An 18540-nucleotide genomic window follows, 5' to 3' on the forward strand; every position below is an offset into this window, starting at 1 on the left:
ATTATTGAGTGCCAACCTTGAGACTTGGCACAGCGTTCGATACTAAAATCAAGACATACCATGTAAAAGCTCATGACGGATCTAGCTAAGGAGCATCGTTAAAATTAATGGAGACCAATACCGGCTTTGCGTGAAATATGTTTGCGATACATGACGGATCAGCACACACTCGACTTTGGAAACGGAATTACTACCCTAAACTTTGAGTAGAAACCCTGAAACTTAGGACAGTGTTAAATACCACCATCACGACATGACATACTAAGTTTCAAGAATTATCATGGTGTGAAACACCATCAAAATCGACCTATACCAGCAAAGGTCGACTCAACGCATATCACGGTATCCGAGTTCAGATATAGATACGATTGTTACATCACACCTTAGGGGCGACAGGCATATATGCCCCGGTTGCTCGGCCATTTTACGAATAGGAGAGAGTATATCACCGTTTCTTAATTGTGCGCGGCTTTGAGAGAATAGATAGTGAAAGCTTGTTATGAGCGCTACCGGGGCAAGCCCCGGCTAGGCATTCACAAAGCGAAAACACAGAAGAGAATTCGATTTTCGCAGAGACTTCTCTATGTATGGGCATTTGCAAGCGAAAGCACAAGAAGAACGCGGGTTTCGCTGTGATCTCGGTATATATTGAGCGCTGTGCGTCTATAAATGGTTAAATTGTTATTGAACAGAATTTTAGGTGGGGCAATGCCCCAGTTGCCCTATAGGACGAGCCGCCACTGGTATCGTCCTTTCTTCCGAGTATAGCCTATTGCGATACAACATTAATTATCATCTCATGATAAGAATGTATAGCGCAGAGGTGTCAAACTCAAATTGCGTCGTGGGCCGGATTAAAGCCTTCAAATCGCCTGCGGTCCGGACTAGTCAAATGATTCCCAAATGATGCCTCGTGTTCTTGCGTTTTACTTGAATACTTTATTATCAAGCATATATAGGTAATACACGGATCATAGGTTATCTATTCTAGCTAGTCGCAACATGTTCATTCGCGAACAATGGAATTGGCATAATATAATGATTGTTCGGGTAAATACAGTTAAGAGCCGATATAACAGTGGCGCTAACGACGATATAAGTTGGCATAATTTCATGTTCCTTGCGCTGTCGTCGTAATCTGCGGTTAGCCCAACGTATGAGGAATATAAGATATTGAACTGTAAACGCCGATGTATGTATTGGATTATTATTGAATCGCAAGTCGGCTTTCTCTTCCTACGTGAGGTGGCCTATTGGTTGGGAAATGACACAACAGTGCGATCATATATATTTTGATTTATATATTTGTATAACAAATATATGTTACATGTAAATTGCATATAACGGTTCCGCAATGGCGTTTTGACTTCTGTGAATAGCTAGTTTGGGTCCATTTTTCCATAAAACTCTGAACTCAGTGTGCACTTTTTGTCTTCTCGAATTAGAGTGAAACCACAACGCCGTAGTAGGGTGTTTATAATGTGGCCTATGACCATTTGCTGTCATAAAAGAATATTTAGTGTAAGTATTAACTGCAAAAAATCTTAACATTCATTTCAAATGTGCTGGATAATATAAGAATTTTTCAATGTACTCAGAATCATCTGGCGGGCCGGATGCCGCCTGCGGACCATATGTTTGACACCCCTGGTTTAATGCTAATCATAGTTTCTAATACGATCCACTTCTTCCTATAATTATGATATTACATGTGTAGTCAGTTCAATTTCAACAATTCGAGATTGGGATACAATAATAAGATAACAAGGAGTTCAAACGACTCGAACTGGGCTTGAGATCAAACACCGACCTTGGAATACATATATTGATCAACAATTTGTTCCGCATTCACGAGTCGAGTATTAGAATGCCCTGTGGTTATTTCTAAGAGTTTTGTTTTAACTGTCTGTCCAGTGGTTATCAAACATTTTAAACTTGTGGCCCACTAGAAAAATTATAAGACGCTCGTAGCACGCGCACAGGAGAAGAAACATTGCCTGTAAAAAACACGTGTCAATGACGTGGGTGCGTGATTGTTTACATTGCTGACAAACATACCCGCATTTCGTCTTCAATTCCAAGAAGTAACTCTCGTTTACAGCGTTTATTTTCAGTCAAAACAGATAAGCCATGAAGATGCGAATGGCAGTATATTTTAGATTTGCTTTTACACCGATCTTGGGATAGGATTGGAAAGGATCGTTATCGTAAATCAATTAGCGGTTGTTTTGCAGAAAAATTTCTTGATTCATAGCTTCCAGATCAATTAAGTAGGCCTACTCAGCGAATCTAATCTTCTCTGATCTTGTCCAAGTCCTGCGGCCAATCAGAAGCCGGTGTCTCCAAATTCTCTACCCACAATGAAATTTTTTAGTACTTCATCTACCAATCAGAAGCCAGGCCTTCTTTAATTTCTCTCGCCGACTATCTTTTTGGTAATTCTTAACAACCAATCATGAGTAGGGCTGGGCAAAAACGAGTACCTGAGTGATTCTATTCTGAATCACGTATTATGCTTCTAGTCGAGTCGAGTATTCGAGTATCACTCATTATGACGTCAAAACAAAATGTATTCCGTCAAAGTTCAAATATGTACTTTTTATGCCACCACAAAGAACATAATGCCTGTTATCCGTCACAATAAAGATACTTTGGTCTTTTATCGACCATTATACCGATGGCCAGAGATGAGCATGGATTAGGATTAGGTTTCGAAAAAACAGGATTTGTGAAATTTTGGTGGATTTGGATTGGATTTGGATTAGACATTTTTTTCGGAACGGATTAGGATTTGGATTGGATTTACCTATTTTCTGGGAGATTGAAATGTCGTGTGGCGAATGGCGACAAACTTTATTCAGATCAGTTAATAATGTACTTATGGTTACTAAGTTATCTTGAATCAAGTGAATCGTTGGTTGAGAAAGAAAATTTTCGAATCCCTCCATTGCATAAATTAGTATTTTTTCTGAATTTCCAGTTGGAATCGGATTAGGATTGGACATCGACTTGAATATGAAAAAGTTATGGATTAGGATTTAGATTTGGATTTTAAGGTTCGGATTTGGATTGGATTAGGACATAGAAATTTCAAATCCGCTCATCTCTGCCGATGGCATCGCACTTCTTGACAATTTTGTGGGATGATCATGAGATTAGAGCCCGACCGATATCGGATGTTTGGGCCGATACCGATAAAACCGATATCTAACACTCACCGATAACTCCGATATATTCAGCCGATATTCAAATAAGGTGGAATCTACCTCAAAAGGCGCATTTTCCAAGCTTTATAGCATATATTTCAACAGCTTTACAGCCATTGTCATACTCGAACATGAAATAAACCAGAAAGGCTGTATCTGGACACCTTGAAAGTGTTGTTGTTGTAGTTTTTATTAACTCATATAATTGGCGCTTGCAACTCGTGGTTATTTGCGCCCACACAGTAAATTTCATAATTGCAGTCTTATTTCGGCTCATTTGCTGCCTTTTTTCACGAGTTCGGCTCTCTCTTCGTCTGGGCTTTTCAATGCGCTGTACAGCAGCGGGATCGGCGATGAGGAGCCCAGATGAACCTCCGACACATAGAAACATGGCAGAGCCGAGACTCGAACCATCAACCATCGATGTCGTGACTACAGTGTTCAACCAACTGCGCCACTCGCTTCCCCACCTTGGAAGTGTAAGCTACATGAAATACAGCAATATTCACAGTCTAGCGGTCAAGGATTATAGTTTTCTGAATTCCCACAACTCTGTTGTGACGTCACGAAAATGGCCGATATTTTTCACCTCCAATGGCCGATACCGATAATTCTTTCAAAGTGTGATATCGACTCGATATTATCGGCGAACCGATAATCGGTCGGCTCTAATCATGACTTCGGAAATGTGTTATTTCCAGTAACGTTCGTAGCTTTGTACTGTCTCGTATGCTGTGACACGACCTATTAAGGTTTCAAGGCTTCACCAGTGGAAAATAGTATCAAAACTATAATTCTCGTTAGTAAACTAACTTTCAGTTGCGAGGAGCGTAAATTCAGTACTCGAAAAAATCGTCTTTTAGTACACGACTCGAATCATTAAAATTAATAACTTGATTCAGATTCGAGTACTCGAATCATTGTGCCCAGCCCTACTGACAACCGTTTGGAAGGCACTAGGTCTTATTTCAATCCGATTATGAATGTATCATTACTAAATGTATATGTAGGCTACATCGGATTCGAAACTGTCACCTAATATTGCTCTTCACCTATTATTCCACAATATGGTAGGGCATAAAGCCAACGCGGACCATTATAGCGTACTCTGTCATCGGCGCGCGTTCTTAGTCCGCGGCTCGATGTGGATAACGCGTTAGCGTAGGTCCTTATTAAAAACAACCCACAACAACGGCGATGCTCTTCGGACGGTGACGAAAAGATCGACTGACACAATATTGGTTCACATCAGCAAGAAATAGCATCATAATCAATGATCAGCTAGGGCAGTGGTCGGGAACCTTTTTCATCTGAAGAGCCAGGTTAGCCCTATATTTTTTATTTTATCTCCCAAAGAGCCATACATGTCAATCAATTGTTACGTCACAATTGAAAATTAGGGACGTCATGGCAGTACTAATTCGAACTCACTACACGGGATTCGTTGTGGGCGCCATATTTGCTCTGTAAAATCTCGTAGGCAACCTATCATCCTGTGATAGTGCAACTCATCGTAAATAGGGTTACCACTTACCATATACGTCCTCTTTTAAGAGGATTTGTCCTCTTTTTTGACTTTTTTGAAAGTGTCCTTGTACCGAGGACACCCAAATGTCCTCTTTTTTGAGAATTTCGGTTAAATATAGGGTAAAATTCAACTGAAATACAGTAAATCAGCACTGACGTAACGCTCCGGCGGCTATTTCGGGAGCTCAGCCGGAAAATTTACCATTTTTTTAGTCAACCAACCACAAAGTCGGGAAAAATTTACCATTTATTACGGATCTTACTCCAGTATTATGAGTCTGAAATTTTTTGAAAAAGTGTCCTCTTTTCAGATTTCGAAAATATGGTAACCCATTATAATCGTAAATAACTGAGAATTCATAATAACTAGGGCGATTTTTTTTTGACATGTCAAAAAAAGTCAAAATTAGGTCAAAATTGTAGCGTTAGGTCAAAAAATGTCAAAATTCATTACAAAGTTAAAGCTTTTTTGCAACCTGCATTTCGTTTGTATCATAGATTTTGCACTTTCGGTGAACTTATCATTTGGCATTTTGCAACTTATAGCCTACTTTATAGGCCTACCGTTGTAGATTGTCCCTTGTCTACTCATTGGGAATCATAATAAACATTCAAATGAAACAAATGGTGTTATGCTCAACGTACCGCAATATCCCAACTGAAACAAGACTGCGTGGGCATTGCATGGTTCTTATCAAGAAGCGCACGATGAAAAATTTGTTATGTAGACAACGTTGTCAGAATGAAGCAAAACGGTTGGTCACCAGCAGTATACGCACAACTTCAGTGTTGTCAGCCAACAACTGCTGCTGTTGAACGTTCTTTCTCCATTCTTGGAAAGCTACTTAGTAAGAACAGACACTTTCTACCCGAGAATGTAGGAAAGTATCTTTCGTTGTACTACAATTTGATTTAATTATTTCTACCATAATGCGTAATGTAACTACTAGAATTCTTCATAGGGCCAAGGGCCAGATTTCGTTGAAATATAAGTTTTTTCATGTAAAAATTTGACAGTTTTTGAGCCAAAAAACGTTTCTTCAGGCCAAACTACGTCGTAAGGACAGACAGTGCCAACCAGAAATGTATATTAGTAGTACAATTTTAACATTATGTGCGAAAACACCTAATTTGCATACGCAAGGTCAAAATTTGGTCAAAATTCAGTTTTTTTAGGTCAAAAAAAGTCAAAATTTGGATTTTTTAGGTCAAAATCTTCCGTTTTTTAGGTCAAAAAAAAATCGCCCTAATAATAACTGATATAAATTTAATATAATTGTAGCACTGATTCCGAAAATAAATATTGATCGACTTCTCAATTCGGTGGTAATAGAAACGTTGCACTAAACGCCTACATTTTAATGCAGTAGTCCACTAGAAAGCTATTTATCAATTTGGACGTGGATAGCGAAGCGTTTTTTGTAATTTGGACTTGTAATTGTAATTGGAATGTCACTTCCAAGGCAATTCATTTCTCCGGTATATCAGGAAGACAATGTGTGTTTGAAAACTAGATTATCATATAGGGGTCTCCAAGTCATGCTATTTTCTTGATCAACCAACGTGTGGTGCAATCCAAGATTACGCAGCGCGCGATGCCGGGTACATCGAATTCGCACGGCATATTGGTCGCTGGTGCTACAGCAATTTAAATTTGAGGATTTTGTCAAGGGGTCCGAGTCCTTAATTTGGATACGCCACTACCTCGACCTCTCAAATACATGTTTATGTTTCCACGAGAATAACATGCACTGGGCAACAATTTTGAACGAAAACTTTGTTGACTTTGATTTTGCACTTGATGGCTAATTTTGGTGTGCTGATTCTAAAAATGCCGTTGGTTTCTTCTGTCACGTCGAGTTTTTGCTCTACGACATATGCCCAAAATATGCAAATTTTCACGAATTTAGCCATGTTACTTTTCCATATCATATAAAAATCCACACTTTTACCACATAATAAGTTATATATTCATACACATATTTGATGCAAACTGCAGGACATCGCAAGAAAAATAAACATTACATTTACTATCAGATATAGGCCCAATGCCCCATTCAGCTTATCCAGTGTAACTTGAAACTCCTATACGCTCAATAATTTGGATCAAGATGAAGATCTTATGGATAGCAGGCTATGATGAAGATTTTGAAATCGAAGCTGAGTCACAACACAACGTATAGGCCGAATAGTCCATCAACGCAAGTTAATGATGAGACATGCTTTTGGACTTGGAATAGAAATCTTCGGAACTTTCAACATCCTTACGATGTGAGAAAAGATTACTTGGCAAGGCAGAGAACGTATCTCACTTTCGATCAGGAGGAACAGCCTTTTCTTCGTATGCCTACTTTTGGTATAGTATTGTGTATTGCCGTGATACTGGCATTGGCATGATACTGTAACCATGGATTGCTGGAGGATTCGGAATCCCGATTTACAACACAAGTGAATGGCAAATGCCTATTGGTACCTCAAAAAGGATCGTAAAGTGTGGCATTCTCCAAAATGGCAGTGTCATAGATGCAGTATAGCTATAGCACACTGAGTTAGTCTTCGTGAATAATACAGAAACATTGAGAATTATACAGAAACATTGAATTGTTGCAATATCACGATTGGATCATATGAGTCAGCTTTGAAATATTGCATTTTCGTAGTGGTCAGACAATAAGAATACACATGCACATTGCACATGTAACCGTTATACACATATGTGCCACTGCCATATGTTTATGTCGGACAGCAGACTTCCAAAAAAGCCAAAATAACTAAATAATTTCCCCGAAAACCTTGACATAATCAGAGATTGGCAAGGAGAAAATGTCCCCTATAAGATCTGAAGATGATGGGGGTAACATACCAGAGTAGATTGGAGCTTACATATGTTAGCTGACTATTGCTCGAGTATCAAACTAGACAATCTACAGAATTATGGGTTATTAACGTAAATTTGGACCCTGAAACTCGCACTTTATTTGTCCTGTAAAAGCAATATCTGTTTGAATCAACCAAATAAAGCATTGCAAATGTTAATTTGAAATCTATGGATTTTCTTTCGACTGCTTGTGGTTTTTGAAACGTTTTATACAATAAACACAAAATATTAAAAGTAGTGCTATAATGTGGATTATGAGACAATGTGGTGGGTGCCTAACCCAAAATCTTGACGTGATAAAGAAAAACGGAAGTCACTTTTAATTCAGCGCCCAAACGTTAGTCGTGATCAATTGTCTGATCAAAGCAGTGACGTGTGGTTCAATGAGGCAGGTGAGGCAGTGCCTCACCTGTCGTCAGGGTGAGTAAGTGAAAATTGTGAAAACCCTCCATGAGTCGATGATTATTGACATTTTAGATCGATGCTCATAAATAACTAAATTTGAACATTTTTTACCCAACATCATCGATTTTCATAATTATTATTATTCAAAAAGACAGCGCGAAAGGAGAGGTGAGAGGCACGGGCGGGTCGTGCCTCACCTGAGACAATGCAATTCATCATAAATAGCTCGGAATTCATATCACTGGTATCAATCAAATGCTATCGTCACACTGATTCCAAAAATCCAAATATTAACAGTGTCAGAGCACCAGAACCCTCTCAAAATCGCCTAGGAAGGTGACATTCGACTTTATTACAGAAAATGCCATCGCAGAGAAACAATACCCAGGTGAGGCACAAACGAATATGCCTCATGCACTATTCGCTAACAATTGGACAATAGCAGCACAGTGAAACGCGCTATCGATTTCGGAATAAAACAGTCTTGTAGCAATTATATAGTAGCGACGGCCAATACGTAATGCGGAGCGAATACATTTCCTAACTTATGTAGCTGTTATGTATTTTCCATAGCTGCGGTAAATTGTGGTATGTGATAGCTACTTGCATATGGTGTATTGTCGTTGTTTGTAGTCTTTATGCTGTGTTCAACTGCAATACCTATAAGAACCAGGCCGTAACAGCACTTCGTCAGCCCCCCACCAAAACGTTGGTCTTGCCCCCCCCCCAATAGAGTGGTGAACCGAGCTTCTGGGGTTTACCGGTAGAGCTGAGTGAGGTGTGTTTGGAAATGTAGGACACCACAATGATAATTAAACATCTCCAGATGTATACCCGTTGGCAGGAGCGAAACAGCACTTCGTCAGCCCCCCCCCCCCAAAAAAACTTGAGTCTTGGGCTCCCATAGGGTGATAAACCGTCAGTAGTAATATGTTTGGGCACGACGTGCGCATGCAAGGATTATAATAAACAAACAAGAATTATCAATATAATAAGTAATTAAAGATTTACCTCATTCTCAATTTTGCAGCAATACTTTTATGACCCTGTGTGCGGCAATCAAAAAAAGGGGGGATTGACGCTAGAGAGAAAAAGAACAAAGAATCTCGATTGACCTTTGTACTCCGGCCAGACACGAAACTTGGGATTTATTAAAATACATTGCAATTTTACTGTATTTTTGCACGATCCACAGCTGACTTCGGTCGTACACGACGAGGCTTGATAATAGTTGCCGGCCCTGACCTGTCATTCCGTGGTCCAATTTCGTGGCTTGGGAACAATAGTGCGTCAAACTGGTTGACTTGTCGTTCCGCGGTTGATTCAATTTCGTGTACGGTGGGTCATAGGAATAATTGCCGGTCGTGACGTCAGTATAGTTTCTTCTGATCCATGAGATCCTGGTGCGTGTTTTAGGTGTCCATACGTTCGGCTGTGTAAAGTGACGCTTGTGGTCTGTCTCATACTGTCGTACTTGCTTTGTTGTCGACCCAGACAGTAACGAGAAATGATCTGTTATGATTAAAAATATGTGTGTCATTTCGAGTCATGCCGAGAATCAGAATGAATGTCGTAGTAGAAATTTGTATTAAGCGACCCGACATAGATTAACTCAAATAAAGTAACATTATGAATATAATAAGTAATTAAACAAATAGCTGATTCTCAATTTTGCTCAATTTACCGCGGCATATTATTTTGTATGCTGTACATGATGTACTGTACAACTTGAATCGATCAGTTGGCGAACTAATGCTTTACCCGTCTGTACGATATATATCGATCGCGAGCTCACCACGCACTTGTCGTTCGAGAGCGACTAATTTCGCTATAGACAATCAGTTGTGTTCGCGTGTACCGTAACATATCTTCAAGACTCAACACTTGTTATGCCAACACCAATATCATACTAAGGATATATTGCATCGGCAGCCACGCACTGTCGCTCGAATTCGACTAATTTCGCTGCAGACAATCAGTTGTGCTCGCGTGTGCCGTAACATATCCTCAACACATGTTATGCCAACACCTCCAAAGCATATTTGCAGTATCATACTACGACTCGGCGGAGTGTTCCCGTCAGAGAATTGCTGCGTCACGCCTTCGAGCCTCGCATTTCCCGTTCGAACTCGGTAACTGCGAGTACGATGTCAGATTCAATTGTATAGTGACGAATCGGGGTAGCTCGCTTCATCGGGGATCAGTGGACTGACCTTATTTGGCGGAAACGCGCTCGGTGGTGCAATAATGGGAATGAATTGTGACCGATCATACGTGATGCGATCTATAGCCTGCTTTCGGCGAGGTGTAAAGATGAGTGGGAGATTTCGAAATCGGAATCCACCGCGACTAGGGTTGCCAAATCAAAGTCCAAAAAATCCGGCTGGCACGTAAAGTCCTGGTATTTCCATATATTGGGCTGGTAAAATGTGGCATAAATCCGACTCTCAAAATACACTTGGCCGCATGCGGTGTGGCTTTAACCAAAACTGATGAAATCCGCGCCGGAAACGAATCGTGACCAACCCCCCGTCCAGACAAAATAGTTCTGCTGTAATGTGGTTGTCATTTTGCATTCATTTGCGTACAGCGAAACTTTGTATCGACTCATTGGCGGGATTCTGTTTGATTCGTCTGTACAGGTATTATTATAGTGCAATCAGATTTGGCATCACAAGGAGTATATGGGTAAAATATTATCCATAACACAACGATAATAACTCTACCCGTCAACAACTCCAACGGGATGTATCTATGTATATTTCACTCATAATAATATGAAAAGCTAATACGTACGATTCCTTTGGTAGGGGTGTTTTTGTTGGTACAGTAACATGGTGATCGGTGACGGTGGACTTTTAATTCAGGTCCGAAGAGTCTGGAAATACGTTAGTAACACAACCGTCAGCCGGTGGGGTATTGAGAGAATTCCTTATTTTTTCGACGGGAACGGTGATCACACTGACTGGTTCTCATCACTCGTTGTTCGAATACTTGTAATTTTCGATGGGGTGTGATGAACGCAAATCAGCTGTGATCAATCGAGCGTGACACAATCGATGTCAGTCATCAATCCGCCTGTTTGACAAAACTCGCGTCTTCGGGTTGACAGCAACACAATACGATACATTTGATGTCCCCATCGACCCTCCTATTTTAATAGGGTTACCATACGGCCTCATTTAGGGAAGCATATGTCCTCCTTTTCCCAGATATGTCACCCCTTCGCCCAAATATACTCTCTTTCTGTCAATTTGTTCTCCTTGTTAGCTTAACATATCCAAAAAACACCACGAGTAACGCAAAATGCGGGCCTAGATTACGAAAGTCGGGTATTTAGGTGGCCAAATCGGAAAAATGACGCTATGATGGCATTGTGCTGGCTATTACGTGGGTACGGGGGCTGTGTAAGCATGTATAGGTAAATAGTAAAAGCGACCCAAACTACCGTTACATGAAAAAGATCGAGCGCACTCGACCATGTCGGGGTATACCCACCTTAGTACAGCCAAATGATCCAATGTCGTATCGAGAATAGCCGGGGTGGTGGTATATCATTCTCACAAGATGTACTTTGGAATGCGTGTGAAATGGGCATCGCCCGTTACTCGACTGAAGCAAGTCGCCACTGCAGCCCCTTTCTCTGTATACACAACGTGCCGACGAGAACTGCAGATCCAGACGGGACTACGCATTCTGGCGAGGTTATCGAAATAGCTGGAGCGATTTACAAGACATGCTACATTTACTTCAAATGGAAGGACAAAATATAGCTTTTGGCGTACTCAAGTAGTTTTAAAGAAATGTCGGTATCGTGAAATCGCTTTTCTTTCCTAATTATAAAGGAGTAGGTCCCCATAAAACTGTCGAGCTCAAAGCACGTTGGTAACTGTGATAGTAGACAAAACTGACTCGAGTATCTGAGAAATAGTGAATGTATTTCGTTTGCTGACCACGCGCCTGCTTATTCACACCGACTGACTTGCATTGTAAGCAACTGCCACCCCGTCATCTTCTTATTGCTCAAATAATCTTACAATACATGAAATTCATTCTAATTTGTCGGTAGTGTTATCAGCACAAAAGACACAGTTACACAAGTCTCGCAAAAGGTGTTGATACACTACAATCGTTTTATCGCCTCTATTTAATTCATACATCGATCGCATGAGTGACGTTTCCGCAGACCAATTCTTTGGCGTTTGATCAACTCTTGCCTGGTTATGGGGTTTCTAATCACAGGACGATTGAGATTCGGGTGTGTAATTTCGATACGTTGCGCAAACTCGATACCTTTCATTCGGATTAGGTATTCGCACTGCGGAAACCATTTTGCATGTTCTGTCCAAACCTCGTCTTCCCGGTCCCAACGAAGCCCGCCGTCACAGTAAAAGCATTTGGTTCTGTCCGAATCAATGTAGTAAAACCCCGCTTTTGCTAACTGTTCAACACCGGCCTTAATTTTATTCGGTTCCCACCCCTTGTCGAAGGTTGCGATTCTTTTTGACAACGACGACATGAGAGGATTCACGGGGATAAGACAAGGAAATAGTTGCTCAAGACATCGCTTTTCGTCCTCGGAGGGTTCCTGTGGTTCTTGTAGATGTAAAGTGAGACGTCGTATTTTGTCGCCAAGGACCTTATCCAAATTGTCTCGTTCGTGCTCGGTTAACGCCACATTCCCCGAATCGTCGCCACGTGCGAAACAACAATCCGGGTGATACGCCAAGTGTATTTCAGATATATCGTCTGTAGGCCTCCAATTGCGGAGAACGCCGGAGCAGCTGAAGCACTGCGTTCTGTCTAGGTCACCGAGGTAGAATAAACCTTGTTTTGCCAACTCGCCGACCGCCCGTGGTATGGGATAGCTGGGCCATTTATCAAAGGTTTCACGACGCTTCGACTCCTTTCGCAAGTCGAGATTCCTAACCCGATACTCGTGCTCTTGATCAGCGATATTCGCAAAGTTGATGTTGGTGTTTCCAACGGCTTTAAACTGTCTCAATAAACTTTTGAAATTCGATTTGACAATAGGTATGTTCAACGCGTCTCGTACACAATTCGCGTCATGACGCCGTGCACTCGACCCGGTCCATCTTTCGAGGTACACACTACATCCAAAGCATTTGATTTTGTCTCCAAATCCTAGCCAGTAGTATCCTTCAGACGCTAAATCGGTGCGTGTTGCGTATGATACTTTAGAGAATTTGGCGAACGTGGCGAGCCTGTACAATTCACTGCGGTGAGAACCGGAAGCGATATACACGCGTTTCTGACCGGGTGGATCAGAGTATCTCTCCATTCACGTTCTGCCAAGCTCTTTCCTAAACATGGAGTACTAAGACAGAGCTATTGTGTCTAAACCTGTCCCATAGGTCAAGCGAGTCGGCTCACACATATATTCCTAGCTTATCCTTGAGAGCTGTATAGATAGACTACTGGTTTAGCTGTACTTTTATGTGTGATTAACAACCGTTAGCTGTCGCTATTGCACAATTTTCATATGTGTTTAACAGGAGCGGGAAACTTGTGAAGTCCGCGGGCGTGTATAGCATAGTACCTCGGCGGTGCGAATTGCTGAATCGATACATTATTCGACCACCGATCAGCATATGCGAGGAATAAATCGTATTCGATCAATGTATTTTAACAACAGCAATGTCACTACAAAGCCGTATCTCGCCGATATTAACGAGGACAAAGTGGATTTGAGAACAGTATTTTTATACAGGCACCGCCAAGTCTGCTTCTCTCTCACGGTGCAATACTTAAATAAGATTTCATAGTGGTCTATAAGCCCGATACCCTAAATTGACAGAGATATCAATTCATCAAAGTTGTTTTCTAACGACATTACAGAGAACAATGCGTACCAGTAAACACAAACCGAATTGTCACACTGTTGCGTCAATTCCTCGACGACTCAGTATGAGACACTCTCGACCAACGAATGTACATGGGGGAACCGAAACAGGTGACCTTGCGTAGGGGGGTATCGATAACACCGATAAGGCAACTTTATTCTCTCTACTGACAATGTGATGGAGAGCGACCTAATTCATCAGACAAAGACTGGAAGCAACAACTAGAAAAACACAAATCTAATGGCCACACCGACATTCACAGGTATTCGATAGACCCGATCATACCGAGGTCACCCCACTTCTGTAATGACACGGGTACGAAGCGGATACGAAGCATTTTGAACGGTGTTGCTCGGTCGCGGTTTTTGGCCTTCCAAGACCTCTGTCTTAGTACTCCATGTTTAGGAAAGAGCTCTCTAAAGTATCATTTAGTAATTCTCTAAAGTATCATACGCAACACGCACCGATTTAGCGTCTGAAGGATACTACTGGCTAGGATTTGGAGACAAAATCAAATGCTTTGGATGTAGTGTGTACCTCGAAAGATGGACCGGGTCGAGTGCACGGCGTCATGACGCGAATTGTGTACGAGACGCGTTGAACATACCTATTGTCAAATCGAATTTCAAAAGTTTATTGAGACAGTTTAAAGCCGTTGGAAACACCAACATCAACTTTGCGAATATCGCTGATCAAGAGCACGAGTATCGGGTTAGGAATCTCGACTTGCGAAAGGAGTCGAAGCGTCGTGAAACCTTTGATAAATGGCCCAGCTATCCCATACCACGGGCGGTCGGCGAGTTGGCAAAACAAGGTTTATTCTACCTCGGTGACCTAGACAGAACGCAGTGCTTCAGCTGCTCCGGCGTTCTCCGCAATTGGAGGCCTACAGACGATATATCTGAAATACACTTGGCGTATCACCCGGATTGTTGTTTCGCACGTGGCGACGATTCGGGGAATGTGGCGTTAACCGAGCACGAACGAGACAATTTGGATAAGGTCCTTGGCGACAAAATACGACGTCTCACTTTACATCTACAAGAACCACAGGAACCCTCCGAGGACGAAAAGCGATGTCTTGAGCAACTATTTCCTTGTCTTATCCCCGTGAATCCTCTCATGTCGTCGTTGTCAAAAAGAATCGCAACCTTCGACAAGGGGTGGGAACCGAATAAAATTAAGGCCGGTGTTGAACAGTTAGCAAAAGCGGGGTTTTACTACATTGATTCGGACAGAACCAAATGCTTTTACTGTGACGGCGGGCTTCGTTGGGACCGGGAAGACGAGGTTTGGACAGAACATGCAAAATGGTTTCCGCAGTGCGAATACCTAATCCGAATGAAAGGTATCGAGTTTGCGCAACGTATCGAAATTACACACCCGAATCTCAATCGTCCTGTGATTAGAAACCCCATAACCAGGCAAGAGTTGATCAAACGCCAAAGAATTGGTCTGCGGAAACGTCACTCATGCGATCGATGTATGAATTAAATAGAGGCGATAAAACGATTGTAGTGTATCAACACCTTTTGCGAGACTTGTGTAACTGTGTCTTTTGTGCTGATAACACTACCGACAAATTAGAATGAATTTCATGTATTGTAAGATTATTTGAGCAATAAGAAGATGACGGGGTGGCAGTTGCTTACAATGCAAGTCAGTCGGTGTGAATAAGCAGGCGCGTGGTCAGCAAACGAAATACATTCACTATTTCTCAGATACTCGAGTCAGTTTTGTCTACTATCACAGTTACCAACGTGCTTTGAGCTCGACAGTTTTATGGGGACCTACTCCTTTATAATTAGGAAAGAAAAGCGATTTCACGATACCGACATTTCTTTAAAACTACTTGAGTACGCCAAAAGCTATATTTTGTCCTTCCATTTGAAGTAAATGTAGCATGTCTTGTAAATCGCTCCAGCTATTTCGATAACCTCGCCAGAATGCGTAGTCCCGTCTGGATCTGCAGTTCTCGTCGGCACGTTGTGTATACAGAGAAAGGGGCTGCAGTGGCGACTTGCTTCAGTCGAGTAACGGGCGATGCCCATTTCACACGCATTCCAAAGTACATCTTGTGAGAATGATATACCACCACCCCGGCTATTCTCGATACGACATTGGATCATTTGGCTGTACTAAGGTGGGTATACCCCGACATGGTCGAGTGCGCTCGATCTTTTTCATGTAACGGTAGTTTGGGTCGCTTTTACTATTTACCTATACATGCTTACACAGCCCCCGTACCCACGTAATAGCCAGCACAATGCCATCATAGCGTCATTTTTCCGATTTGGCCACCTAAATACCCGACTTTCGTAATCTAGGCCCGCATTTTGCGTTACTCGTGGTGTTTTTTGGATATGTTAAGCTAACAAGGAGAACAAATTGACAGAAAGAGAGTATATTTGGGCGAAGGGGTGACATATCTGGGAAAAGGAGGACATATGCTTCCCTAAATGAGGCCGTATGGTAACCCTATTAAAATAGGAGGGTCGATGGGGACATCAAATGTATCGTATTGTGTTGCTGTCAACCCGAAGACGCGAGTTTTGTCAAACAGGCGGATTGATGACTGACATCGATTGTGTCACGCTCGATTGATCACAGCTGATTTGCGTTCATCACACCCCATCGAAAATTACAAGTATTCGAACAACGAGTGATGAGAACCAGTCAGTGTGATCACCGTTCCCGTCGAAAAAATAAGCAATTCTCTCAATACCCCACCGGCTGACGGTTGTGTTACTAACGTATTTCCAGACTCTTCGGACCTGAATTAAAAGTCCACCGTCACCGATCACCATGTTACTGTACCAACAAAAACACCCCTACCAAAGGAATCGTACGTAACAATATCGTGTGAACGTGGTGAATTAGCTTTTCATATTATTATGAGTGAAATATACATAGATACATCCCGTTGGAGTTGTTGACGGGTAGAGTTATTATCGTTGTGTTATGGATAATATTTTACCCATATACTCCTTGTGATGCCAAATCTGATTGCACTATAATAATACCTGTACAGACGAATCAAACAGAATCCCGCCAATGAGTCGATACAAAGTTTCGCTGTACGCAAATGAATGCAAAACGACAACCACATTACAGCAGAACTATTTTGTCTGGACGGGGGGTTGGTCACGATTCGTTTCCGGCGCGGATTTCATCAGTTTTGGTTAAAGCCACACCGCATGCGGCCAAGTGTATTTTGAGAGTCGGATTTATGCCACATTTTACCAGCCCAATATATGGAAATACCAGGACTTTACGTGCCAGCCGGATTTTTTGGACTTTGATTTGGCAACCCTAGTCGCGGTGGATTCCGATTTCGAAATCTCCCACTCATCTTTACACCTCGCCGAAAGCAGGCTATAGATCGCATCACGTATGATCGGTCACAATTCATTCCCATTATTGCACCACCGAGCGCGTTTCAGCCAAATAAGGTCAGTCCACTGATCCCCGATGAAGCGAGCTACCCCGATTCGTCACTATACAATTGAATCTGACATCGTACTCGCAGTTACCGAGTTCGAACGGGAAATGCGAGGCTCGAAGGCGTGACGCAGCAATTCTCTGACGGGAACACTCCGCCGAGTCGTAGTATGATACTGCAAATATGCTTTGGAGGTGTTGGCATAACATGTGTTGAGGATATGTTACGGCACACGCGAGCACAACTGATTGTCTGCAGCGAAATTAGTCGAATTCGAGCGACAGTGCGTGGCTGCCGATGCAATATATCCTTAGTATGATATTGGTGTTGGCATAACAAGTGTTGAGTCTTGAGGATATGTTACGGTACACGCGAACACAACTGATTGTCTATAGCGAAATTAGTCGCTCTCGAACGACAAGTGCGTGGTGAGCTCGCGATCGATATATATCGTACAGACGGGTAAAGCATTAGTTCGCCAACTGATCGATTCAAGTTGTACATCATGTACAGCATACAAAATAATATGCCGCGGTAAATTGAGCAAAATTGAGAATCAGCTATTTGTTTAATTACTTATTATATTCATAATGTTACTTTATTTGAGTTAATCTATGTCGGGTCGCTTAATACAAATTTGTACTACGACATTCATTCTGATTCTCGGCATGACTCGAAATGACACACATATTTTTAATCATAACAGATCATTTCTCGTTACTGTCTGGGTCGACAACAAAGCAAGTACGACAGTATGAGACAGACCACAAGCGTCACTTTACACAGCCGAACGTATGGACACCTAAAACACGCACCAGGATCTCATGGATCAGAAGAAACTATACTGACGTCACGACCGGCAATTATTCCTATGACCCACCGTACACGAAATTGAATCAACCGCGGAACGACAAGTCAACCAGTTTGACGCACTATTGTTCCCAAGCCACGAAATTGGACCACGGAATGACAGGTCAGGGCCGGCAACTATTATCAAGCCTCGTCGTGTACGACCGAAGTCAGCTGTGGATCGTGCAAAAATACAGTAAAATTGCAATGTATTTTAATAAATCCCAAGTTTCGTGTCTGGCCGGAGTACAAAGGTCAATCGAGATTCTTTGTTCTTTTTCTCTCTAGCGTCAATCCCCCCTTTTTTTGATTGCCGCACACAGGGTCATAAAAGTATTGCTGCAAAATTGAGAATGAGGTAAATCTTTA

Source organism: Botryllus schlosseri, chromosome 12 (genome assembly GCF_051294905.1).
Source record: "Botryllus schlosseri isolate E-star chromosome 12, Bs_hap1, whole genome shotgun sequence".
NCBI lineage: Eukaryota > Metazoa > Chordata > Ascidiacea > Stolidobranchia > Styelidae > Botryllus > Botryllus schlosseri.